Genomic DNA, 26,712 nt, shown 5'->3' with positions numbered 1-26,712 from the left:
TGGAATTATATAATCTAGCCAAAGAATTTAAGGTGTATGTTTATCATGTGGATGCCCATACTAACAAAGAAGGTGACCACTATAGACCTAATGATACAATGGATACATTAGCCAGCTTACTGATTAGATCAAAACAAAACTGGAAGGCAGAGCAGATAGGCTCCAACACGTTAAGTCTTAAAGCAGAATGGAAGCCAATACCAACTACAGACTTGGAGGTAGAGGTTACCACCGAAGAAATATTGAACTAATATGAAACCTGGGACATGCAGGAACGCGTGCCACCTTCCAGTGATTCTCAGGCAGAAATTTAAAGGTGACGTGGGAAAGGATCAGGGATGCAGTAAACTAGTGTAAACCTTGCCCAAGAGATAAAACTAGACTCACACGATTATAAGGGAAGCACAGGACATAGGCTGAGTTCAACCTTACCTTACACATAGACTTTGGAGGACCATTAAAACAATGGTCTCACGACACTCGACCGGAGACAATTGACAAAAGTGGGTCCCATGGCATGCCCTTAGGAGTTAACTGTCACCCCCCAGAACCACCACCTCTCTCATCTTTGCCTTCTGTCTTCCTTCAAGTAAGGAATTTTGTTTCACCATAAGCTCCATACCACAGACAGGTACAAATAAAATAGAGCCCAGTAACCACTCTGTGCACTTAAATCTCCGAAACTGGGAGTTAGGGGCTGGAGAGATGGCTCAGTGTTAAGACCACTGCTGCTCTTCCAGAGGTCCTGAGTTCAAATCCCAGAAACCACATGGTGGCTCACAACCATCTGTAATGGGATCTGATGCCCTCTTCTGGTGTGTCTGAAGACAGTGATGGTGTACTCACATACATAAAATAAAGAAATCTTTAAAAAAAATCCGAAAACAAAACAAAACAAAACAAACCTTTGTTTGTTATAAGTTGATTTTCTAGGGTATTTGTCCTAGCAACAGGAAGCTAGCATAACTACCAACAGACCATTCTTACTTTAAATAATCTCTGCTTTTTCAGCAGTACTCTGGGTTCTTCATCCCTGCCTACCAGAGATGTCCACACTGGATATACCTCAGGTTTTCCTCTGCTATAAAATCAACAACACATGAGCCTCTGTATTCACAGGGGATGGATGGACTCATGACCCCTGTGAATGTCTTATCCACATCTATGATTATCTGTGGCTGCTTAAGAAATTAATAGAAAAATCATTTGTTATTTACCTCTATTTAGTGTGTGTGTGTCTGTGTGTGTTTGTGTGTCTGTGTGCGTGTCTGTGTGTGTCTATGTGTCTGTGTGTGTGTCTGTGTGAGTGTGTGTTTGTGTGTCTGTGTGAGTGTGTTTGTTTGTGTGTGTGTCTGTGTGTGTGACTGTGTGTGTGTGACTGTGTGTGTGTGTCTGTGTGTGTGTGTCTGTGTGAGTGTGTGTGTTTGTGTGTGAGTGTGTGTGAGTGTGTGTGTGTGTGTGTGTGTCTGTGTCTGTGTGTCTGTGTGTGTATCTGTGTGTACTATAACCAGCCACAGTACACCCATAGAAGCCAGAAGACAACTTCCGGGAGCCAATTCTTTTCTTCTACCACATAGGTTCCAGGGCTCGGCAGCAAACTCCTTTACCTGCTGAGCTACGTCACCACCCTGTTTGTTCTCACAAAAGGACTTCTAGCCCAGGCTGCCCCTGAACGTTTGATCATGTTACTCTACCTGCAAAGAACTAGGTGGCACACACCACCACCTGGCTTCCAGAATGCACATTTAACCGATTTACATCCTGTCTTCCCTTCCTTAAACAGGGTGAGTGCCGTGTAAGCAATGCCAGTTTAGAGACTAGCGAAAGCCTGTACACATGTACACATGCTTACTAGGAACACACGTCCCCCAAGTACTGTGTTTATGTGGTAGGTTGATTGAGATAGGGTATGTCTCCTGCCTCCACCTGCCAAGTGTGGGGATTATGGGCCCTGTGTCACCACACCCTGCTACTCACTACGTTCTGGTTTCTAAGGGCTGGCTGTATCTAGACCCGTGTCATCTTTAACCCCTTTGCCCTCCACACCCACATTCCTGAGGCACCTCCAGTGCACCATAAACACGCGGCTTGTCTCTATTCACGCCTCAGTCCGTGCCTGTGCCGTCCCATCTCCAGCCCTGGCACAGAAGATTGCAGCATTTGGCTAGACTGCCTCTCCTTTTCTTTTTGCCCCTTTTACACCTTAGCCACACCCACGCTCACAGCAGTATGTCCTTTACCAATCAAAGTTGCCTCATCTTCCCTACTGAAGACCCCTTAGTGACCACCTACTGTAGCCCCGAATGCCTGGAAGCCCCCCACCCCGGTTGGGGATAAACCTGGTTGATGGTTGGCCCTAATTATGACTTCTGAGATCCCTGTGAGAGCCCTCCTGTCTTCCTGACTCACCTCCTGACACTGACTGTTCAGTAGCTACCCCAACTCCATACACACTGGCCTTTACCAGATCCCTGGCCTTTCCCATCTAGAGGTCTTAATGGCTGTGCTTACTCATCGGAATGTTCGGTCCATGGCTGGGTTGGGCGTATCTCATCTTTTTTCTCTTCAATTTCTTTTTATATTTTCCTTTTTTTATTGGATATTTTTTAATTTACATTTCAAATGTAATTCCCTTCCCAAGTTTCCTGTCCATAATCCCCCTATCCCGTCCCCCTTCCCCTTCCTCCATGAGGGTGTTCCCCCTCCACAACCATCCCCACTTCTGGCCCTGACATTCCTCTACACTGGTGTGTGGTGTGTGTGTGTGTGTGTGTGTGTGTGTGTGTGTGTGTGTGTGTGAAGCCTTGGCAGGACCAAGGTCTTCTCCTCCCATTGGTACCCAACAAGGCCATCCTCTACTACATATGCAGCTGGAGCCATGTGTCTGTCCAGGTGTCCTCTTTGGATGGTGGTTTAGTCCCTGGGAGCTCTGATTGGTTGGTATTGATGTTCTTATGGGGTTACAAACCCCTTCAGCTCCTTCAGTCCTTTTTCTAACTCCTCCAATGGGGACCCTGTTCTCAGTTTACTGGTTTGCTGCTAGCATCCACCTCTGTATTTGTCATGCTCTGGCTGAGCTCTCAAGAGACAGCTACATCAGACACCTGTCAGCATGCACTTCTTGGCTTCATCAATAGTGTCTAGGTATGGTGGATATATATATATATATATATCCTGGATCCCCAGGTAGGGCAGGCTCTGAATGGCCATTCCTTCAGTCTCTGCTCCAAACTTTGTCTCCATATCTCCTCCTATGAATATTTTTTGTTCCCCCTGTTAAGAAGGACTGAAGCATCTGCACTTGTCCTTCTTCTTAAGCTTCATGTGGTCTGTAGATTGTATCTTGGGTAACTTGAGCTTTTGGACTAATATCCACTTACCAGTTTTCATGTGTGTTTTTTTGTGATTGGGTTACCTCACTCAGGATGACATTTTCTAATTCCACCCATTTGCCTATGAATTTCATGAAGTCATTGTTTTTGATAGCTGGGTAGTACTCCATTGTGTAGATGTACCACATTTTCTATATTCATTCCTCTGTTGAAGGGCATCTGGGTTTCTTCATCTGTGGTAATGGAGAGTTTTGCTGGATAGAGTAGCCTGGCATTTGTGTTCTCTTAGGGTCTGTATGACATCTGCCCAGGATCTTCTGGCTTTCATAGTCTCTGGTGAGAAGTCTGGTGTAATTCTTTCTTTCTTTTTTTTTTTTTCCGGAGCTTGGGACCAAACCCAGGACCTTTTGGTTGCTAGGCAAGCGCTCTACCACTGAGCTAAATCCCCAACCCCCGTCTGGTGTAATTCTTATAGGTCTGCCTTTATATGTTACTTGACCTTTTTCCCTTATTGCTTTTAATGTTCTTTCTTTGTTTTGTACATTTGGGGTTTTGACTATTATGTGGTAGGAGGAATTTCTCTTCTGGTCAAATCTATTTGGAATTATCTGTCCCGCGCTATCGTCTCGCCAGCAAGAACACACGCGCGGACACCAGGATCCTTCTGCAGCAAAGCGTTTATTGCATCTTGAAGAGGAGAGAGCCGAGCCCCAGAATGGCGCTGCTTATATACACCCTAGCGCGGCTCGTCCACACCTGATTGGTCGCTTACCCATGATCTCATAGGCACGCCCCGGGGTGGGCAAAGACTTGGCGCGAACACACTCTTGCACATGCGCACACAGCTAGCTTCCTGAAAGGAAGTCGGGCTGGCGCAGCAGAAGCCAGCACCATCTTGTAATGGCGAATGCTATCCCGGCTTTCCACGTGGGGCACAGCGGAAGCCAGCACCATCTTGTGATGGCGAATGTTATTGCGGCTTTCCACATCTCCCCCTTTTTGTTTTACTAGAACGAGGCTGGTCTAGGCCTCTGCAGTTACGTCCATCTGCTGTGGCTCCTGTCTTAGGTCGTTCCTCTAATGTCACAGCCTTATCTGTTGTAGGGTAACCCTATCGCCACCGGGTGTCTTAGATTGGTCTGTGCATGAGGAAAGTTGCCCGTCTCTGGATACCTCAGTGCTGTGTGACAGTAACTGCTAAATGACCTAGGGCAAACTCTACAAAAGAGGCCAGCCAGAAAATGAGTTAGTGGGGAAATCATGATCACCCTATTGCGTGCAATGAGGAAACCTCAGCGATGTAGAAGGGCTGATCAAAGAATCATTGAGTCTCTCTCATCCCAGTGCAATGGATCCACAAATCCATGGGGTGCAAGAGCAGAGAATTCAGATGCCGATTAATTCCTGAGCATAGATAACCAAATTCCTGGGGAGGCCCCTTGTTCAATGACCACAAGTGCTTGAGTGATAACGACCTTGTCACATTTCTGTTGAGATCTGAGTTTGCAAACCAACCATAGCATGAACACTAATCCACAGCGTAGGGCTGCACCAAAAAGAGCCACTCCCGATAAGTAGTGGGCACCTCATCTGGTTCTCCTCAGCTGTTACCACCAAGGACCGTAGTCAAGCCGTTCCTATAATAAAATTTAGAATTCCCAACTGTTAGCAACTACTCCAGAAAGTTCACCCACTGTGCTTGCCTAACAATAGATTGGGGGAGGGTAACTCCAGACACTGCAGACACAATGGCTGCAGCAGTAATGGCTGCTACAATAGCAGCAAAAATAACAAGGTCTTTCCCAGGTCAGTTTAGTATCTCTGGAACAACCAGCAGGCAAGGGAACCACGTCTGAGACCTGTATAACCGAGGCAGAGTTCCCCAGTCCACAGCAGCTCCATGCAGATGGCATTCCTGTGAAGCTACAGATTGCAAGATGACAACACCAGTTAAGGCAGCAAGAGTCACCAGGGGAATGAGGGGGGCAGGGGTAACAGCTGGAGTCCAGCTTCTCCAGCAAGCAGCAGTGCACAGAGGGTTGGAGCGCAGGCCGCAATGGGACGGGACACAATGACTGCAGCAACGCAAGAATTTCTGTGATGACAAAAGATGAGGGGGAATCCTCCGTCTTCCTCTCAGGGCAGAGGAATGACTCCAGGGACCCGAACCACGAGAGCTGAATCTTCATGCTCCCAAGATCAGCAAGTCTCAGCAACCACCTCTGGCAGCTGGCATATTCTTGTAGCATCCTGTAGAAAAAACACAAACATTCCCTCTTCCCCATAAAAATACCTGGACAGGATCATGCCAAATGTAGAAGTATGCCTAGTTGTAGGGTGCCATAAACACTCAGAGTTCCTTGGCATCCAAATTTTAAAATTGGAAATAAAAGGAGTATTATTAAGTAATTGTATAGCATACAGGGATAACTCCCCCTTTTTATTTATTAAGATATAAACTGTCTAGTATCATTGTCCTCCCTCGTTAAGGGGTCCAGACAATCCAGTTTGAGTTCCCAAATGGCCTACAAAGGAACAGTACTTAGTGCTCTTAACCACTAAGCCATCTCTCCAGCACCTCACAAGTTTTAAGCATTAATTAGAAATGCCTAATCCTGTAAACAAGGTACAGATTTAGCCTTATTTAGAAATCCCTGAGTTGGCAGGGTGAGGCTGAGCGTTGAAAGTAAGCAAATGGATTACCATTTTCAAAGAGCTGGGTCTATGGTTTTGTTTAGTTGTCTGAGCCAGAGCACTGAAAGGACAGTGAGTTGTCAGACATTCACACTGAAATCACTCATTGATTTCAAGTAGAAAACTTGCCTCTAGTAAAGCATTAAGTAATTGAAATCAATTGTAAACCACAAGCTACACATTGGCTATCAGTGTATGAATTGAAAACTTGATTTTTTAACATTTTAAAAACAGTGGCTACAGCACATAATTTAATAGTCTGTGTTGAAGCAGGGGAAACTCAAGAGAATAAACAAGTGATCCAATCATACATGTAGCCTTTTCATTAGATGAACCACCTATAAATACACTAAGCGCATTTTCTATGGGTTGCATGCACAAATTTACAGTAAATACAAAAGCATGCAAAGAGTAAAATTATCAATTTTGCCTGAAAATTTGTATATGTAATAGGCCAAATATCAGTATTTTGTAATAACCAATTTGATTGCTGTTTGGAATAAGGTATGTTTCACCAGGTTTCTTTTAAAAATACTTCCATGACTCTAGCCTACAATTCTGTATTAACACAACTGAAGCTTTATCTCCAATGAGGATAACAAAGTTAAGTCCTCTGGTAAGGTGAGGTACTTTGGCAATTAACATATCCTTAGAAGCTTAAAATTAGTTTTAAATATTATTTTCTGGAGTAGTGTAACAGCTACTCCCCAAATATTAAAGCTCATTTTGAGAGCAAAGGTTTGTAGTAAAAATTTCTATATACACTGAGAGATTTAAAGTTCTAACTTCTTACATTGAAGAAGCGACAAAATTACATAAGGCTATTAGCCATTCTTTAGTAAAATTTTTAATGATATCACTTTATGGGCTCTCTAAAGCAAGCTCACGAAATGAAAACTCACAATCGCCAGGACATAAATAAATTGCATAAAAACAATCCTCTAAATCTATCTTGAAATGGCAGTTGGAGTAAGCAAACTGGCTGTAATGCTCTCACAAGTTTCAAAACCTCATCAATCCTTTGTAAATCCTGTAACAATCTCTACCTGTTTGATTTTTTTTTCTTAATTACAAATAAGTTTGAGTTAGTCAATGTAACACTGGCAATCCTTAATCACAATCTTTAAGTTCTCTTTGTAACACCAGAGCACAGCCACAACTTTGGAAAGTCACCTGAGTCCTGAGTATGTGACTAGGCAGCTATTCTTGGGGCAGTGGAATTAGCATCAAAATACAGATAACTTCAGGGCAAACCACAACTTTGGAAAGCAAAACTCAACCTCCAACAATCGATCTAGTCTCCAAAATCCAGTCTCCAAAACACCAAGTCTATCCTTCATGCTACAAAGTTTGACTGCCAATTCCTACATATCAACGCACGATGGTGCGGTCTCCAATACCTCAACAAAGAGACATTGTCCTAAATTCTTTTAGAAGCCTGGTTTCTAGAATAAGAATTCCATAAAAATATTATCTCAATTTAGACCTGTTTCCCTAGGTTGGCCTATGTCACATGTTATCTAGAATTACTTCATCCAAATTACAATTTTAAGCCAACTTTCTGTTACCAATGTTACACCTTTTTAACCATATCTAATAACTTAAAAGCCAATAGTCCATAACCAAGGCATGTAGAGAACAATTATACATTTAAAACCAATGAGAAACAAAATTGAAGTGGCTACACATGTCTTTAATATTTACACCAAGCACCATTTTTACTTTTCTAGCTATGATTTTAAGAGAAGCACCTTGTCACCTGCTAAGTCTAATAATAAGTCAGGGATTTTTCTAAGAGAAACAGCCATCAACTCCTGTACCAAAGAAGCTGAGGAGCTGCTGGCGCCTTTAAGATCAGCTCATGCAGACACTCACCCCCGGGCAGCTTCTCCAGCTGACCTAGACACCTGGCCACAGGTACAGGGCTCCAAGGGCTGATTGAAACTGCTTTTTATTCATTTGTTCCTTTTTTGAAACGAGTTAAAATCAAATCAAGGTGTGAATGACCAGCAGATAAAGTTTTTACCATTTTCTCTTTTGAACATGAAACATAAAATATTTAAGCAACAAGAAACAAAAACCCCAGACACAAACTGACATACACGGACAGCTTGGTGCACCAAGGACAGACAATAGACAAAGGGGAAAAACTAGATGGTGTCCCACCAAAGGGACCCAGATTCCAATAGGAGTCAGCAGAGAGGTAGGATTTCCCCTTTCCCACCACTTCCACGGTGACCATCCACTCGAGTGGAGTTGATATGGACGATGGATTGTCTCAATTCCTGGACTAGTCCATCAACGTGTTGAAACCAAATTCCTGTAAGATACTGAGATATATTACGGGATATCTGAGCAGCACGACTGACATTCACAAATGGTATGGAAGTGAAACACAGTCCTGAATAAAATACAACTCTGAAAACAAAAGTTTAGAATTGAGATATCTTTTTGTTTGATTCTCCTGAATAAATGTTTCAGGCGGTCTACCTCTATCAAATCTGATCAGTATGACTCTGTGAAGTTTCCAGAGCCTAATCACACCTTTTACAAGCACAAAGACAAAATTTTTCTCCCAAAATACTGTGTTCCTTTTATCTCCTTTTCTTTTCTTTTTTTCTTTAGAGACCTTTTCTCCCTCCGACATACTTTCTTGTTGCTCTGCAAGGATCCTCTGACCTGTCCTAACGGCTGTAACGGCTTCCCACACAAAGAAAAAAATAAACAAAATTACCAGCCTTGCCCACAAAGGATCCATAACTTTCGGTTTCTTCACAGTGGCTCTCCACCTAGGCCCATATCTTTCTTCTTCATAGCGAGCTGCTTCATCTTCTAAATCCTCTTCCTCAGAGGGGCTAAGCTCATCTGTTTCTGAACTATCAAGCCCCAAAGCCTCTAACTCCTTTACCGGATAAAGGCTTTTCCTTTTCAGGGCTTTTTCCTCCTTTCCCTGTTTCTCTCCCAGGGTGTCCTTTCCCCTATCTCTCGCTTCCTCGGATCTAAAGTCCTTGGAAGGGCCTTTTTTCTTATGTGCACCTTTTCTCTTTGAGCTCTTTAATCTTTCATCCCGCTCTGTTTCTGACATGCTGTATCAAGACCAAACATGCCTCTCAGAGCTTACCTCTCGACCTGCAGTTCTGGACCCTCTCCGCGAGCGGAGGCTCTCCTCGGCGCCGGCGATGGTGAGGCGTTTTTCCGGGTTTCGGCACCATATGTCCCACGCTATTGTCTCGCCAGCAAGAACGCACGTGCGGACACCAGGATCCTTCTGCAGCAAAGCGTTTATTGCATCTTGAAGAGGAGAGAGCCGAGCCCCAGAATGGCGCTGCTTATATACACCCTAGCGCGGCTCGTCCACACCTGATTGGTCGCTTACCCATGATCTCATAGGCACGCCCTGGGGTGGGCAAAGACTTGGAGCGAACACACTCTTGCACATGCGCACACAGCTAGCTTCCTGAAAGGAAGTCGGGCTGGTGCAGCGGAAGCCAGCGCCATCTTGTAATGGTGAATGTTATTGCGGCTTTCCACAATTATCTATGCTTCTTGTATGTTTATGGGCATCTCTTTCTTTAGGTTAGGGAAGTTTTCTTCTATAATTTTGTTGAAGATATTTATTGGCCCTTCAAGTTGGGAGTCTTCGCTCTCTTCTATATCTTTTATCCTTAGGTTGGATCTTCTCATTGTGCCCTGAATTTCCTGGATGTTTTTGGGTTAGGAGATTTTTGCATTTTATATTTTCTTTGATGGTTGTGTCCATGTTTTCTATGATATCTTCTGCCCCTGAGATTCTCTCTTCTATCTCTTATATTCTGTTGGTGATGCTTGCGTCTATGACTCCTGATCTCTTTCCTAGGTTTACTATCTCCAGGGTTGTCTCCCTTTGTTATTTCTTTAGTGTTTCTATTTCCATTTTTAAATCCTGAATTGTTTTGTTCAATTCCTTTACCTGTTTTCCTGTAATTCTTTAAGGTATTTTTGTGTTTCCTCTTTAAGGGCTTCTACTTGTTTACCTATGTTCTCCTGTATTTCTTTAAGGGATTCATTTATGTTCTTCTTAAAAGTCCTCTATCATGATCATGAGATGTGATTTTAAATCCATATCTTGCTTTTCTGGTGTGTTTGGATATCCAGTATTTGCTTTGGTGGGAGAACTGGGCTCTGATGATGCCAAGTAGTCTTGGTTTCTGTTGCTTAGTTTCCTGCACTTACTTCTTGCCATGAGGTTGTCTCTGGTGTTAGCTTGTCTTGCTATCTCTGACAGTGGCTTTACCCTTAGGTAAACCTGTGTGTCAGCACTTCTGTAAACCTATTTTCTTACAGCCAGATCTGGGTAAGAGAGATGTGGGACCAGTTCAGCTCTGGGTGAAGTCAGAAACCAGAATGGTTTTGTCCTAGACTGTTCCTGAGTTTGTATGTCCTAAAGCCTCCAGGCCGGTCACTCAGAGGAGAAGAGTTGGTCATACCTCTGCTCTCACATGTGTCAGCACTCCTGGCAACTGGCTTTCAGCTCTGGGCACAGGTGGAAACCAGAAGGGTTCTGCCCCTGACTGCTCCTAGCTTCCTTTGCCCAGAGGCACTAGGTGGGTTCCTCCTGGGCCAGGAATGTGAGCAGAAGTGGAGGTCTCTCCTGAGCTCTCAGGAATGTCCTCACTTCTGAGAGTCCAGCTCTCTCCCCCATGGGAGAGCTGTGGGGCCAGTTCAGCTCCAGTCACAGGCAGAAACCTGAAAGGTCCTGTCCCAGACTGCTCCTGGGTCTGTGTGCCCTGAGGCCTGCAGGCGGGTTGCTCAGAGCAGAAGAGTTGGTCTTACCTCTGCCCTCAGGTGTGTCAGCGTTCCTTGGCGACTGGCTTTCAGCTCTGGGCACAGGCTGTATCTCATCTTCTAAGGACCAGCTTTAGGTTGGTCTTCCTAAATACTCTCCAAAAATGCTTCTGGAAGGTCTTCCCTGGCGAAGGTTAACTCTATCTTTCCTACACGCTGTCCTTTAACATTCTTCTCATTCTGCCTTCAACACCTATCACTAGTTGAAAGCAAAACATCTTTTCATCTCTCACAGAAACATCTCTGATACCCCACATTAGGGGCTCCCTTTTTGCTTACTCCTATTGGTCTATCTGTTCTTATAGCTTGTTTTCATGTCTTTCCAAGACTAGGTCTCACCATAAAGCCCAAACTGTGCTAAGATGCACTATGTCGCCCAGGCTACCCTCCAAATACCTTCTGCTTCTACCTCCTGACCACCAGGACTGCAGGAGTGTGCCATAATTCCTGGGTGTGGGGGTCCCTTCCTTTTTGTTTTTGTTTCTTGCAGGACAGGAAGGCAAACCTGGGGTCTTGATCATCTATATACACACTCTGTCACTGAACTCCGGCCCCAGCGCCCCCCACCCCGTTTTGTGTAGACGGAGTTTGTTATATATAACCCAACTGGCCTTAAATTCACAATTCTCATGCTTCTACTTCCTGGACTCTGGGATTACAAATCTCCTTCCTGGGGCTGGAGAGATTCCTCAGAGGTTAAGAGCACTGGCTGCTCTTCCAGATGACCCTGATTCAATTCCAAGCACCCACATAGTGGCTCAAGACTATAACTCCAGAGTTCTGGGAGATCTAGAACTGGATCCCTCACACATAGGGACATAAATGTAGGCAAAACACCATTGCACATACAAGAAAATTAAATAAATTTAGAAATAAGTCTCCTTTCCTTGCTCCCCTCTTCCTTCCCTCAAGACAAGGTCTCCCCCTGTTGCCTCAAATGGTCTGGAACTACACCAAGTAGCCAAAGCTGACTTCAAACTCATTGCAATCCTCCTGCCTCACTTCCTAAGTGCTATGTTTATGGGTATGTTCCATCATACCTAACTCATATTTTTATTATATCACAACATGATTGGTTTTGATTTTTCTTTTTTTGTTTTTAAAAGATTTATGTATTTATTTTAATTTATGTGAGTTCATTGTAACTGTCTTCAGACACAGCAGAAGAGGGCATCGGATCCTATTTCAGATGGTTGTAAGCCACCATGTGGTTGCTGGGAATTGAACTCAGGACGTCTGGAAGAGCAGTTGGTGCTCTTAACTGCTGAGCCATCTCTCCAGCCCTTGATTTGTCTTCTATTACTCAATTATGACCTTTTTTTTTTTTGATATCTGAGGGTGAATGCCTTGTCCAAATGGTTCACTGTGTGTCCCCAGCAGATGGTACATAGAACATATCTTAAAATATTTTTTGAAACCAGTATTTTAGCCTTAAGTCACACCTGTTGAAGGGCAGGTGGCTCTAGGTCTTAAAAGAACAGAGGCTAAGCCAGGGCTCACAGATATCAGGATGTTAGCCAACCTGGCTCCTAATCAGTGGCTTCAAAGAGCTGGGATCTAACCTCTGAAGGACATCAAAGAAATTTGGGTTATCTGAAGGCAGGGGGTGTGGGTATGTCTATAGGATGTCCCTAAACATGCACACCCAGTGCACATTTAATATAGAGCAAGAATCAATATTTCCTGGTTCTCTTACCAAATGGGTTCTAGTTTCAAAGGAGCAGATTACAGGAAGAAATCTTCATGCTTATCTGCCTAACCTCTTTACATAGACTCTTCCTCACCATTCCCCCAGGGAGATAAGCAGTCTGGACCTCTCCCCATCACGTGACTGCTAAAAGCAAGAAGGGACTTCATTCCAGTACCACACTGCCTCCAGATTTTAATCTTTTTTTAAAAAAGATATACCTATTTATTACATATAAGTACATTGTAGCTGTCTTCAGACACACCAGAAGAGGGTATCAGATCTCATTTCAGATGGTTGTGAGCCACCATGTGGTTGCTGGGAATTGAACTCAGGACCTCTGGAAGAGCAGTCAGTGCTCTTAACCACTGAGCCATCTCTCCAGCCCCAGATTCTAACCTTATTCTTCTGATTTTTATGAATGCATGCAAGCAAAGTAGCTTTTCTGCTTTGCCCTGGTTAGCAAATCCTGCCAGAACAGTGGGAGCTGGGGAGGTAGAAGGATAGCTCAGACTGGATACATCGTATGAGGAGATACACATGCTTTTTTTGTGTGTGAGCCACTACTATAAGCTGTGAACCATTCTGATCTTGAGGGGCAGAGTACAATAATGATGAAAGAAACAGAGTAAAGGCATGGCAGCGTGTGTCTACAGTCTCAGCTAATAGGAGGCTGAGGCAGAAGGAGCTCTTGAGCCCGTGAAGCCCCCGACAGGAGCCTGAGACCAGGAAGGGAACATAATAAGATCCAGTATCAAAAGTGCGCGCACACACACACACACACACACGCACACACGTGCACACACACACACACACACACACACACACACACACCATACGAGAGAGGAGGGAGGGGAAAGGGGAAGGGGGAGAAAGGGAGAGACTTACATTCCACTTTGAGAAAATGCAGTAACTACTAACACAACCACATATTTTTGGGTGCTGGGGCTTCACACATCCCAAAAGCTTGGCTCCTTCTCTAAGCTATAGCCCTAGCCTCTGTACATGTGTGTGTGTGTGTGAGCAAATCAGATTGTCAAGGTGCTAGGGAAGAAAACTTAAACAGGGAGTTAGGGACACAGCTCAGCAGCAGGACACTTGCCAGCTAGCATCAACTCCTGGGTTCAACCCCCCAGTACTATTAAAAAAATTGGGCTGGGGGGCTGTTCAATGAGTAGAGAGAGGACTGGAGTGCAGATTCCCAGCATCCATCTAAAAAGCACCAGTGATCCCAGTACTAGGGTGGGGAGACTGGAGGATCTGGGTTCACTGGCCTGCCAGTCTAGAAAAGGGTGAGCTCTGGGTTCAGTGAGAGGTGTTGCCTCAAAAGGTATGGCGGACAATAGTGCAAGGTACCAGTATCTTTCTGTCCTGCACATACAGGCACTCATGGCTATGTACACACTTATACCACACCTTCCCAACCCCCACACATATAAAAAAAGAGTGAAGTAATAAAGACAGGCAGGGAGGCACTACCCATAGGCTACACACTATGTCTTTTATTATCATTATTTTAAAACCTTTTGAGTAGAGACTTGAAAGCAGGGCAGAAACTAGAGGAAGAGTATTCCTTCTGTGCCTGTGTTAGTAAGGCTCTTAAGGAGTAAGGAGCCCACGTGATCTGAGCCGAGGGCAGTAAGCCGGAAGGAGGAAAGGTCACAGGAGTGCGTGGGTGAAGCAGATCAGAATGACAAAACTCCCTCCCATACCAGCAACTCCCTTTTAAACTGACTTCACTATGAAACCCGAGACTGACACAGCTAGGCCTCCATGAGAGAGCTTTTCATTGGGTGTGTTTATGTGTGTGAATAAGGCCTCCGCGTTGGTCTCCCTAACTGCTTCTTGCTGCTAATCTATCTAAATCCACCCAGCTTTGCATGTGTAGAAAACCAGTCACCTCATGCTTTAGTTTAAAAAGGGGACAACTCACATACCTTAAAGCGGTCCCTCCCACAGGCCCTCATCCTTACAGAAAACCAAGCCATTGTGCGGGATAGTTTCATGTTTGTGTCTAAAAATACATAGGAATCTGAGTCACCCCCTTCCTCTGTCAGAGAGTGCTTTATTTCTCTTTCATGCTAGTGATGTGGGCAGGCGTGACTACCTATGTCAAATCCCACCTCCCTAGTGGGATGGTTCTAGTCAGTGAAGCTCTTTGAGCCGCAGCGTCTTCCTCCACAGAGCATTAATGCTGCAGCAGGGTTTGGTTGCTGTGTAACAATTTAGCACGTCCAGGGATGAGGGGAGTGATGCATACCTCCTCTTTCCTGGAGCACTGAAGTTTCAGTGGGCCTAACCAAGCTCAGTGCTCAGTCTTACAAGGGCTTCATTTGGTTTATACCAAGAGCTGTCACCTAGAGTTCTTCTCCGTGTGTCCTTGTCATTAGGAGAACTGTCTTTCATTATAGGGTAGGACCAAGTTCCTGTCTCCTTGCTGGCTGTCAGTCAAGGGCCTTTCTCTGTTCTCAAAGGACGCCCACATCCAGTCTTTATCCTTCAAATGTTTCTGAATTCTGCTCACTGTTAAAACCTGAGTTCAGAAGACAAGGCAGGAGACCAAGGAGGTCAAGCTGGGCTCCATCATGCGGTGCTGGAGAGATGGCTCACTGGGTAAAGTGCCTACTGTGCAAACACAAGGGCCTGAGTTAAGACGAACCATACTTATGTTAAGGAAAAAGAAGTGGGGCATGGCAGTACACGCCCCAGTGCTGGTGGAACCAAGACAGTTGGATCCTGGAGGCTTGCTGTCCAACCAATCTGGCCAAAGTGTGAGAGAGATCCTGTCTCTAAAAACAAGACAGAGAGAAATAGGACATTGCTTCTGCCATCCACACATGCATAATGCACATCTACACACACACACACACACACACACACACACACACACACACACACAGAGAGAGAGAGAGAGAGAGAGAGAGAGAGAGAGAGAGAGAGAGAGAAATTAAGAACAACAATGAAAAGCAGAGTACTTGAGCAGTGAAGGAAGGACAACCAGGAAGTCAGGGTCTTTCTCAACTGTATGGTGAGGTTGAGATCCATCCTGGGCTACATAAGACCCTTCCTGAAAGCAACAACAAACTAATGTGTGTGTGTGTGTGTGTGTGTGTGTGTGTGTGTGTGTGTGTATGCATGTATGTAAAGACACACACACATACGCCCAGACTTATAGTTATCTATGGCAATTATTATTAATTTGTGTTTGGGGAGCTAGAACCCAAGGTGTTGAGCCCCTGCTCTGCCATTACTACCCTCTAATCAGTTATGGCCATCTTTTTTATATGTACAGCTCTTTGCTGTTGTTTGACTCATTCTGGGCACAGGGACCCATGTAGCCCAGGCTGACCTCAAATTCACTATGTAGCTGAGGATGCCTTTGGCTCTCCCGTCCACCTCCCAAGTGCTCAGGTCACATCCAAGCAATGCCATATTTATTTTACACAATGCTGGTCCTGGGACCCAGCATTGTGCCTGCTGTGCAAGCATGTTATCAACTGAGATGCATCCCCAGCCTGTGGTTTTTCCATCCATGGAGGGCAGCCTTTTGCCTGTAAGGACTTTAAACTCTGGAGTCACTCTGTAGGGTTCGAGTCCTATCTCAGACATCATCTACCTCTGTGACTTTGGACAGATTGCTTAACCTCTCTATGCCTCGGTTTTCTCATCTTTTGAGCACCTACCTGTTGGGTAAGCGTGTGGATTAAATTAAATATGTTAAAGGGTTTACTGTGGGGATTGGTGGAGACTAGAACTGGCTGTGTTAGCTAAGTGAAGACACTGTTCCATCATACTTTCTGTGGTGCCAAGGATTAAACCCAGGGCCTGGCACATGGTGGGCAAGTACCCTACCATGAGCTCCATCTAGCCTTCTTCACTATCATTTTCTTTGGAACTGCTGAGTGGTGTCAGAATGAGTCATTACAGTATCTCTTCTCGTCTCTTTATCCTTTCTCTCAGGCTTTTGTTGTTGTTTGTTTCTGTTGGTATTGTTTTTAGGTAGGATCCTAAGGTAGACTCAGACTTGCTATGCAGGCAAGGCTGGATTTGAACTGCTGATCCTCCTGGGTCTATCTCATGAAGGTTGAGATTACAGACATGTTCTACCATACTTGGTTTCATATACTATGTATCTCCAGAGAGAAAGAGAGGAGGAAGAGAGCAGGGAGGGGGAGATGGCAATACAAGGACAGAGAAAACAAAAGGAAGAAAAAAGAAAAAGAAAGTTGTGGTTGTATATAGATTTCCTTCCTTGATATCGTGACAATTTATGTTCTTTTTTTCTTCTTATTCTTTTTTTTCGGAGCTGGGGACCAAACTCAGGGCCTTGCTTTTGCTAGGCCAGTGCTCTACCACTGAGACAATTTATGTTTTTTTTTTTTTTTGGTTCTTTTTTTTGGAGCTGGGGACCGAACCCAGGGCCTTGTGCTTCCTAGGTAAGCGCTCTACCACTGAGCTATAATCCCCAGCCCCACAATTTATGTTCTTAACGACAATATGTGAGTTAACATCAATATGTGGCTGTCTGATCAAAATATTAAAAAAATGTTTCCCCCTGGATGTTAACCCTATTTGAAGGCATGGGACAGGGCAAAGGTGAAAACTTGCTGGTTTTGCACAAGGACTTCTGGCACTTTAATTCTGACAACGATCGCAACAGGTTTAGCAAAGTTCTTCTCGTACGGATGCCAGAGGCAACTGTGTGCATGTTTCCAGCCAACGGTGCACAAAGGCAACCAGCAAATGCTGGAGCTGATGAGTGACAGCCTGCTGCCTGCTCCAGACAGCCCAGCAGCACTTGGAGCTCCTGCTAAGACGCAGCCTATACTTTTGCTGGGAAAAGCCCCAGGGGCTTCCAGGACATGAACTAGCCACAGAGGTGTCTTCTCCAGATGAATATTTATCATTTGGTCATTCCTGGTAAAGTACTTTATGCTATCTGATTTCTCCTTTATGATTTGTGTGATAATATAATGCTATGAGAGTGATTTCATGTAACTGAATAGCTCTATTCAGTTTTGGCAAGAAAAAAAAAGCGTGGTGATGCATGCTTGTAACCTTGGTTCTCTGGAGATGGATAGGAGGGTCTGGAGTTCAAAGGCATCATCAGCTACATAGAGAATTTGAGGACAGCCTGGACCAGTGGTCACAATCACTGCCTCAAAGGAGTAGCACATGTTGGATTCTTGTGGGATGCAAAAATGGCTCTTGACTCTTTCTTTAATGCACGGAAAGTTGGATTCACTTATCCACTGTGAAAAACAAAACCAAACCTACTGAGGGAGCTGAAACGAGGAAAAACATAGGTGTCTATCCTTCATGATTCATGTAGTTATTGCCTACACTTGGTTGGTCCTTCCTTTGTCTTCTTCTTAAGGTCTTCCCACCCCAACTCCCAAGACATTGTTTCTCTGTATAGCACTGGCTATCCTGGAACTCAATCTATAGACCAGGCTGGCCTTGAACTCAGAAATCTGTCTACCTCTGCCTCTTAAATCCTGGGACCAAAGGCATGCACCACCACCACCTAGTCAAGTCTCCTTTCTAAATTCTAGACTTTACCTGTGTGTGCTTATCACACTTGTCTACATACATACACATATAAATTGCAGGCTAGGTAGGAGAACATGGGTTTTTTTCTTTTTTTCTTTTTGAGTTTGGGTCACTTTGCTTAATTGTTTAACTTCCAGATCCACCCACTTTACAGCCCTAAAAGGTCCAACATGTGTTATTGCTTTGAGATAGTGATTTCAAAAACTGGGGTTTCTTTCCAATTCCATCTGTTATCAGTGTAACAGCCATTACATATTGCTTGTCACTGAACATGCTCGTCACATTGACTCAGTTACAAAAGGTGATTTGAAAAAATAATTTGTTCTGGGGAGAATGTTTTACAATCTGAAATTTTCCATTTTTTTTCCTTTTCAAAATAATATCAAATAATTCTATGATGCTGTTATTCAATGTATTAATTATAAATCATACCATTTCTATGTTGGCTCTATATAGAGATGAGTGTACTGTGTATAGATACAAGTTTTGATGTTCTGAGCTGAAGATCTTCTCTTGGTTGGAAGATGTAACCTTCTGAGTGAGTTGACCGTCATTTGATTGAAGGTAGTTTATGTAAATGCATTTTTTATTCTCCTGTATTAATTATTGTCTCCGAGGCTTGCTGCCTCAGTCTGCTAACCTGGACCTAGTCCTTGAAGCTCCTAGCCTCTGAGACTTGCTGCTGAACAAACTCAACTTTTCTAGTTCTTTCTCGTCTCTGGCTGGCTGGTTCCACTCAGCTGTTCTGGCTCAAACTCCTCTCCATGCTAACTGATTCAATCTACCTTCTCTCTCGGCCTCTGACTGAATTTCTCTGCTTGGCCTCAACTAACTCTGGCAATCTGTCCTGATCTTCTGCTCCTTCTCATTCTCTGCCTCATCTGTCTTTACCTCTGTCTAACTTGTTCTTTCTTCAACCTGTCTCTGGAAACAGTCCCAGTAAAACTGCCTGGTCCCAGTAAAATCTCAGTAAAACTTTCTTTCTTTCTTTCTCTCTCTCTCTCTTTCTTTCTTTCTTTCTTTCTTTCTTTCTTTCTTTCTTTCTTTCTTTCTTTCTTTCTTCCTTCCTTCCTTCCTCCCTCCCTCCCTCCCTCCCTCCCTCTCTCTCTCTCTCTCTCTCTCTCTCTCTTTCTTTCCTTACTTACTTATTGTCTGCCAGGACTGCTGTCTTAAGAAACTTGCCTTTCCTCTCTCTTTTCGTGAGAGTTGGGCATACCCTATTCTGTAAAATCTTTCTCTGATTCCTCACTATATCTGCCACTGAATTAGACATTACTTTCAAACATGGGTGCTTCCTTCTACAAACTAACTTTATCTTTATTGTTTGGGATTAAAAGTGTATACTAAGTATCTGTTTTCCAGCCAGAGGGAATAAGGTCTGAGCCACACCACAACTAGAAACAGGATTTTCAGGAAATAACACAATCTTAAGATCCTGTAACAAGTTTCCATAGAGGGGGTCTGAGCTATTAGGAGCCAACACTCTGAACAGATGGCAGGATGGCGTCTACAGTATTCACTGCACATCTAGTATTGGGAGATTGGTGATTTGGCCTTGCCATAAAAATGCCAAGAGGAATAGCATGCTGCCTTCTGTTTTAGGTGGACTTTCCATCACTGTAACAGAACATTTGACACAACAACTTAAGGAAGACAGATTGATTTTGCTCATGGTTTCAGGCTATTATGGCTGGACATGGGGCAGCCAAGAAGCAGAGGCAGAGAATGCCTGAGCCCCAGGCTTTGTTCTTTAACCCCTTCATCCCATCCAGCTACCAGCTTATGGGCCAGGTACACTCCCTTTGGGTCTTAGCCCTCAATTATTCCTCTACTTTATCTATCTATTTATCTTTTTTTTTTTTGAGACAGGGTTTCACTCTGTAGCCCTGGCTACCCTAGAACTTGCTCTATAGACCAGGCTGTCCCAGAACTCACACAGATCCACCTGCTTCTGCCTTCCAAGCACTGGTATTAAAGGGCTGTACCACCATCTCCATTTTTTTTAAACACCAGATTAATTGCCCTGTCATTTTTATCTCTCAGAAGGGAGTTTCTCCACCATAAAATGTTTTCTACCACGTAATGAAAAATCAGATTCTCCCCTCAATTTTGACCACATCTGAAGAATGAACAATGAGGAGACAGGGAATATCAAGTTTTGAGAATGCCAAACTTGAGCCAGCCCTACAGCAAAAGGACAGTGTTGAGTCCCTACTCAGAGGAACTTATTCAGGAAGGTAATACATAAATAAATATATGAAATGTAGACACCGAATCCAAAGGGGATCCCTAGAGGTGACCTCTAGCACTTACATCAGAACACTCTGTGATTCCTCTCTGGCCTTGGATGTTCTCAGATAAATAACTTACTCAAGCCGAGTCAACCTGTTCCTCCGTCTAAGGTGATCTGGACTGTTGAATGAATGTCCAGGCAATTATGACGATACTCATCACCTTCAACACACCCTTGACCTTCCATTCTCGTGATTTAGTGTTCAGCTCCTACCTGAATAATTTTTAACTTTGTAGGGGGCATTTGAACCCCAGAGTCTTATGTATACTATGTTATACATGCTCTAACACCAACCAAGCTATACCCTAAGAGTCAGGGGCTTGTCTCATGGCCCAGGTTGATCAGAAACTTACTCTGTAGCCCAGGGTGGCCTCAAACATACTATTCTGAGGCCTCAGCCTCAGAAAAGAACCACTATGCTTGACTACTTGTAATCTACTCTGAACAGATTCTATTTCTGTTATTAAAACCAAAAGAACATTAGATAACATAGTTTGTGTATAAGCAGATTAGTCATGCCTCATATGTAACTATTATTTTAAAAATACTACATTGTTAATTAATAATTTATGAATTAATGTTCAATTAATAGTTTGATAACAACTTTTTCCACTATGCATTTTCTAATAAATACTAAATGTCCAAATGACATAGCGATATACTGAAATTACTAAGGAGTTTTAATTAAGGAAAATATAAGAAGCCATTACTCAAAAACTTTTTTAAAAAATTAGTTTATCTATCATCTGTCTACTATCTATCTATCTATCTATCTATCTATCTATCTATCTGTAGGGGGTGGTTCTGATGCTCTGATCAGTAATCTGTGTGTGGACTCTGAAAGTCCTGTTCCCCAGTTGGTTCTTGATCCATCAATAAAGATGCTAGTGCCTAATGACTGGGTGGAAGAGGCAGAGCTTCCAGGTTTCTGCAACGAGGGCTAGCAGATGCAGGGGGAGAAGAGATTTTGACATGTTTTGGAGGGAGAGAGAGCCACCAGCCATGTGAAATCTTGGGTGAAGCAGCCATTGGCTGCTCCCCCAACTGGTCTTGGGGTAGCAGGCGGGAGATTAGAAATGTAACTAAGTTGAGGGCTGATTTAGGGTGCTGAGCAGGAGAAGGTAACCAGGCAACTAAAGTTGAGGGAAGAGTTAGAGGTGTTGAGCTGGGAGTGAAAAGAAGGGCATGTTAGCTGAGGAAGGCTCAGAAGAGCCCAGCTATTGAGCTAAAAGCATATTAAAAATAAGCTAATGTAGTCAGTCCACCCACAGCTTAAAGCAGGGTCATAGAAACTACACACTACATCTATCTATACACTCTATCTGTCTGTCTGTCTATCTATCTATCTATCTATCTATCTATCTATCTATCTATCTATCCACCTACCTACTTATCCTATCTATCTATCTATCTATCTATCTATCTATCTATCTATCTATCTATCTATCTACCTACCTACCTACTTATCCTATCTATCTATCTATCTATCTATCTATCTATCTATCTATCTATCTATCTATCTATCCACCTACCTACCTACTTATCCTATCTATCTATCTATCTATCTATCTATCTATCTATCTATCTATCTATCTATCTATCTATCTGTGTGTATATGTGTATGTGTGTGTGTACCCATATGTGCACATGTACATGAACCATGGTGCCTATGTAAGGTCAGGAAACAACTTGAAGGGTTTGTTTATTCTTGTCTTCCACCATTTGGGTCCTGGAGACCTAACTTGGACTGTCAAGCTTTGTGGCAAGTGACTTTACTTGCTGAGCCGTCTTGCCTGCCTCCTTGAAGACTACCTATTGGGACAGTTAAAGTGACTGTACCAGTGAAGTAGCTATAGTTTGAGAACTGACAGAATTTGTCTTCTGTGGACAAGGGTCATTGAAACATTGCCTCTGGCTGTTAAAGAGTGAGTGCTTTGATGAAAGGCAGCAATTCTCTGCACATGTGCACATGGTGCATGCATGTGTGAGTGTGAGTGTGCATGTGCATGTGTGCGTATGTGTGTGTGCCCATGTGTGCATGTGTGCATGCGTGTGCGTGCGTGTGTGTGTGTGTGTGTGTGTGTGTGTGTGTGTGTATGAGAAAGAGCAATGTTGGGGACTGATCCCAGCTCTTTCGTATTTGGGACAAGCACTCTATCACTGGGTTGCATCCTTAGCTTAGACGTAACTACTTTGTCAGAGTAAAAATTGAAACTCATTGGTTGAACGGAAAGACTGTTGAATGAGCGTTCTATCTACATGCTCTCTCACTGACTTATTATTGAGGTTGTAGGGTCTTTTTTGTTTTTGAGATAGTACCTTACTGTAGTTCAGGCTAGCCTTTACTCGTTGCAATCCTCTTGCCTCAGTCTCCCTAGTGTTAGTATGATGGGCATAAGCCATTCCTTGGCTTGAGATTTACAGATGTAAATGATTGTAGGTATTATGAATCTTTCATAAAATTCTAATTGAGCTGTAAAGTGAGGTTCATTTTAGCTGTAAAGTGAGGTTCATTTTAACCAGCTCATCTGTTTAATCAATGGAAAAACAGTATGTCCGATTGCAAGATTATTTGAAAATTCCTTCTTTTTTATTTAAAGATTTATTTACTTATTTTATAAGTAGGTATATTTTCTTGCATGTCTGTATGCCTACCAAATGCATGTCTTATGTCTGAAGAGGCCAGAACCAGAGTGCATCAGAGCCTCTGGTTCTGGGTTTACAGACAGTTGTGAGCTGCCCTGTGGGTGCTGGGAGCTGAACTAGGTCCTCCGGAAGAGCGGCCAGTGGTCTTAATTACCAGGCGCCTCTTCAGCTCTGATTATTGAAAAATTTAAAGATTAAACTATGCATTTTAAGTGCATGAAAGCACTATAAGAAAAGGGCTTTAATAGCTACATGCCATTTCCTTCAGCACTATCTCCCCACACCCTGCCCTCTGCTTGACCCAGATGAGTCACAGAAGCAAAGCGTCAGTTACTGACCACAGAAGCCACGCTGTGTGGTTGCTGTGCCTGACGCTCTAGCAGGCTGACTGCTTACCCTTCGAGGTACAATGTCATCCAAACATGTGTTGAAGATGGCCTTCCTTTATCTTTGTCCTTTGCTGTCAAACCAAACAGCATCAACATTTCAACTGGCCTCGTTCTGTACCACACAGAATTTCAGAGTGCCAATGCAGCCCATTAGTTCCAGCTTCCGGTGTTCAGAATAATTTCTGGAAAACCTAGAGTTTTTTACCATTACTCAGAACAAAGACCATCTATCATTTCTTTCTAAAACCATAAAAATTCAATTAAATTTTAACTTTAAATGAAGATGCTCAGTTAGAAGCAATGTGTGTTTTAAGAAACTAGTGGCCGTTGCAGGTGGGAGTGTCTGGAGCGATGTCTCAGGAGTTAAGGGCAATTTCTGCTTTTGCAGAGTGTTTAGTTCCCAGCACTATATTGGGAAGCTCACAATTGCCTATAGCTTTACCTTTTGGGGATTCAAAACCTTCCACTGGATCTAAAAGCACCCACATGCTTGTGAGCATACATGCATATATATATACATACACACATATATGTTCATACATACACACAAACACAATTTCCCTCACACATACCTCCCCACATACATTATAAAAAAATCTTTAAAAAAATTGTGTTGGAGGAAGTGTTAGAGATTGAACCCAAGGCTTTGTACACACCACACGCTCCGCCCATTAGCTACATGCTCACTTCTCAATAACGCCATTCTTGTTAAGAGCTCAATTGCATTTATTATTATTGTGCATGTGGTATATGTAGGGAAGGCGTCTGTGCGGAGGTCAGAGAACTTTGTAGAGTTGGACCTCTCCTTCCATCTTTACTTGGGTCTGCTGATAGACCAGGTTGTTGGGTTTGCACAGCAAGTGCTTTACCCTCTGAGCCATCTTGGTTCCTAATAGGTGTCTTGACCAGAGGAATACTGGACTTCCTGTTTAAGCTACTCTAGCACCTCAGACGGAATGCGGACCACCTGGAGACAGTATACAGCTCCATCTCGGAAACCCTGAATGAGTCTCAGCGAATGATTGCGCCAAGCCTGTAATTTTTATTTTTGTCATTTGTTTACATCTGAGATGAAAATGACTGGTCAGGTCCTGGGTTGAATTGCCTGAATACATTTAAAAACTGGAAGACCGGCAATTACTTGTAAGTATCAGTCTGTGCTGATCAACATTAGGGACACTTCACTAATCAGAATTAATACCAAGACTAGTGAGATGGCCCAGTGAGTGAAAGCACTTGTGCCAAGCCCATGGCATGACCTGAACCCATATCTAGATTCCATAAGATGAAAAGAGAAAACTTGACTCCTATAAGTTATACTCTGCTCTGACTGTCACGTGCATACTCTGACATATTTAATCTCTCTCTTTCTCTCTCTCACACACACATACATTCACGCATACATATACATGTACACACACAAACATACACACTCATACCACACACATACATGTATACACCCATATATACATGTACATACATACACACACATGCCACACACACACCCCACACAACCCCCCCACCACACACACACACTCTCACTCATACATGCATACACATATACACACTCAGGTTGACAAAGGTTGTGAGAAAGGGTTTTGCCAAGGAGATGGTAGCATATACCTTTAATCCCAGCACTCAGGAGTCAAAAGCAGGTGGATCTCTGATTTCCTGGCTAACCTGCTCTACAGAGCAAGTTCCAGGACAGCCTGGGCTACACAGAGTAACCCTGTATTGAAAAACCAAAAGAAGAAAAGAAAAAAGGGTGGTGGTGGTGGTGGTGGTGGTGGTGGTCTCTATCTGCTGAGGCACCTGGGCCAGGGATGACAATTCAGTTTGGGTATTAAGTCTCTTCATTCAAGCTGGCACAAGATATCATGCATGGAAAAGAAATGGCTACTTGAACACAGACTACCACAAGTGTTTTGGTTTTGATTTTGAAGTCTGGATTTCATGTTGCCGGTGTCTGTCTCAGAGATGTAGTGGAGATGACCTGGGCTCTAAATCCCGAGTGCTGGGACTGTAGACTACACAGCCACACCAGACTCAAGCTGCTGCAGTTGAACAGCGTGCACTAAGATCGTTTTCTAATAGGATTTTTTTCTTCCCCACAGACAGGATATGCTAAACCTTGGACAGATCCCTTGGTAGTTGGACAGCTATTCAAACCTGAAACAGGTGCATTTGGCATATCACATGACATGTTTTCCCAACCACCCCTAGCGTGGCTATGCGGTTGCTCAAGTTTTCTTATCTGGAATCTTAAATCTCCTATGTTGCAGCCACTGATTATGTGGTGGATCTGGGGAAGGGGTAATAAAAATAAAAAAAAAAACAACAATGACAAAAATAAGACATGAATTTGAGAGAGCAAGGAGGGGTGTGTGGGAGTGTTTGGAGGGAGGGAAAGGATGGGGGTAACAATTATATTATAATCTCAGAAGATAAAGGAAATAAAATATCGGCTGGCTATACATATCTTTAATCCCAGAATTTAGGAGGCAGATCACCTCGAGTTTAAGGTCAGTTTGGCTACATAGCAAGTTGCAGGCCAGCCAGAACCCTGTCAGGAAAAAACCAAATCCTCTGTCATTTGGAGTCGCGCCTCCCTTAACTGCCAGCTCAGAACTGCACTCCATTAGCCATGGCCTTCATCTTCTTTTGTTTTGAAGTCATAACCTGGATTTACTGTTTTTTTCTATGCGTGGGCTTTTTATTCTCCAAGTTGCTATGAGTCCATGGGCTCTACTGCACATGGTATGTGCGGGTCTATTTAAAGCCACATCTAGGTCGAGTTATTACATGGCTCTCATCTCCATGCTTGGCCCACCTGGTACTTGAGAATCTTAGAGAATATGGTCATTATTAAGTAGGGCTTCCGAGGTCTCTGATTCAGAAGTTTGGCTGTTAGATGTAGAATCATGCTGATCTGGTACCAGTTGGGCACCAGTGGGCAGCATAGATTCTAGAAGCTATTGTGGTCCACGACAATCAAATCCTGAGCTGCGGAAATGGAACGTTGGTTGAGAGATCTGCCATAGGTCGGATGATGGAGGTGAAGTGGAGGCAGTGGAATGCAGCAGAGGAGCGGTTCTTAGCAGAAGAGAAGGCAAGGATGCTGGGGACGAGAGGAAGGGAAACTGTAGGAAGAGCAGCAGTTCTTCAACCTGTGTCGTCGTCGTCGTCGTCGTCGTCGTCGTCGTCGTCCTCCTCCTCCTCCTCCTCCTCCTCCTCCTCCTCCTCCTCCTCCTCCTCCTCCTCTCTTCTGATAGTTCTAGGAATTGAACCCAGAGA

The sequence above is a fragment of the Rattus norvegicus genome, chromosome 14 (assembly GCF_036323735.1).
Source record: "Rattus norvegicus strain BN/NHsdMcwi chromosome 14, GRCr8, whole genome shotgun sequence".
In the NCBI taxonomy this organism is placed as follows: domain Eukaryota; kingdom Metazoa; phylum Chordata; class Mammalia; order Rodentia; family Muridae; genus Rattus; species Rattus norvegicus.
The sequence above is the reverse complement of the archived record's forward strand: the minus strand, read 5'-3'. Positions refer to the sequence as shown.